This window comes from Otolemur garnettii, unplaced genomic scaffold (assembly GCF_000181295.1).
Source record: "Otolemur garnettii isolate 467f Iridium unplaced genomic scaffold, OtoGar3 scaffold00109, whole genome shotgun sequence".
Lineage (NCBI taxonomy): Eukaryota > Metazoa > Chordata > Mammalia > Primates > Galagidae > Otolemur > Otolemur garnettii.
This window is the reverse complement of record NW_003852504.1, coordinates 1649373-1651540: the sequence shown is the minus strand read 5'-3', so window position 1 is coordinate 1651540 and position 2168 is coordinate 1649373.

Here is a 2168-nt window from a genome sequence, read left to right as displayed (position 1 = left end):
TACACGAACCCTCAGGGTTTGGAAGAACTAAGTATATTTTAGTAACTGAAAGACCAGTGTGGCTGGATCATGGTGAATAACAGAGAATAATGGAGAGATGGTAGGGTTCAAGTCATTTAGGACCTTCGTAGGTCATAGTAGAGTTGGAAATTTGGTATAAGTATAAAATGGGCTAAAAATAAAGGGTTATGTAGGAGGGCAACAATCTTGGTTTCAAGAAAATCATTTTGGTTATTGTGTGGAGAATGAATTGGAGGGAGGCAAGAGTGGGAGCATGGAGATCAGTCAGGAAGCTATTGTGTAGCACAGCAGGAGATGGTGATGGTTTGGAATAGGGTGGTGGCTGTAGAGGTAGAGTTATTTTATTATTATTATTATTACTGTTTTTTTTTTTTTTTTTAGAAAGAGTCTCACTTTGTCAGCCTGGGGTTGAGTGCTGTGCTGTCATAGCTCACAGCAACCTCAAACTCTTGGTCCCAAGCGATTCTCTTGCTTCAGCCTCCCAAGTATCTGGGACTATAGGAGCCCACCATAACACATAATGCCCAGCTATGTTTAGATATGAGGTCTCACTCTGGCTCAGGCTGGTCTCGAACTTGTGAGCTCAGGCAATCCACCTGCCTCGGCCTCCTTGAGTGCTAGGATTACAGGTATGAGCCACCACACCTGGCAAGGTAGAATTATTGATGGGGGCCCACCAGAGGAATGTGGGAGGTAATGGAATGAGAAAGATTGTGCCTAAAGTACTGGCTTGAGTAAGTGAGTGGATGGTAGACTATTTACTAACACGGAGAAAACTAATAAGACAGGAAACAGATTTGGGGAGAAAGATCAAATGTTTCACATTTATATTTTTGAGATTTGAGAGGGAAATACCCAAGTAGAGATGTGAAATTATGTAGTTGGTTATAGGAATTGTGAAAGATAATTTGCTAAGAATGCTTTAATCTTGATTAAAGCTGTCAGTGATCATCAGAAACTAAAAATGTGTCCTCCCACAAGTATGTTTATATTTCACTTGACTTTACATTTCACAAAAAGGATCCAGGCTCAGACAAAACTTGCAATATGGCAACAAGTATGATTTTTCTGTAGTTTACTTTATGCCCTGCAGCATCTAACCTAATTTTTTTTTTTTTTTTTGCAGTTTTTGTCTGGGGCCAGGTTTGAACCTGCCACCCCTGGTATATGCGGCTGGCGCCCTACTCCTTGAGCCATAGGTGCTGCCCTAACCTAGTTCTTGAACATACTAGGGACTCAGCAAGTGCTTTTTGAATTAATAAGTGAATAAAATCATAAGAGCTCCATGCTATTATATTATTTTCATAAAAGATGCATAATAATAATTTATACACAATTTTAAAATTTAGTTTTTTACATTCATTATGCCATTTAATTCTTTTTTTCTTGAACCCCCTTTCAAGAACGTCATTTCATTCTTTTGTAGTTAAATTTTCTATTTTTAGATATTTGTAGGTTCACATACAACCACCATGTTTCCCCCAAAATAAGACACTGTCTTATATTTATTTTTTCTCAAGAAGACACACTAGGGCTTATTTTCAGGGGATGTCTTATTTTTATTAAGTATAGTACAATAATCTACATTTATTCAAATACAGTTAAGTCATCTTCTGGAACTGGACAGGGGGAGCCAACCTTGTTGGTGGGGCTGGTGCTAGTGATGTGTGAACTCCTTTCCTCTAGCCATTCCCACGTGTGCAATAGGATGCCTGTGACTGCGGTTACTACACGCGCACTCGCACAAGTGCAAATGGCTCAGAGAAGGGAGCTGTGGCAGATAAAAGGTATTCCAGTCTTCCTTACTGCTCTGTGCGGGGTGGGGGTGGGGAGGAATGCAGGGCGTGGCTATGCAGATATGATGCATAGCCACGCCCATCACTAGGTCTTATTATCGGGGTAGGGCTTATATTTAACAAATGCATAGAAATCCTGCTAGGGCTTATTTTTTGGATAGGTCTTATTTTCTGGGAAACATGGTAGTAGATGCTCCATAGTAGTCTTTTTTATAAAACTTAAGGGGGACCAGGTATGGTGGCTCACACCTGTAATCCTAACACTTTAGGAGGCTGAGGCAGGAGGATTGCTTGAGGCCAGGAGTTTGAGACTAGCCTGAGCACGAGTAATACCCTGTCTCTACAAAAAAA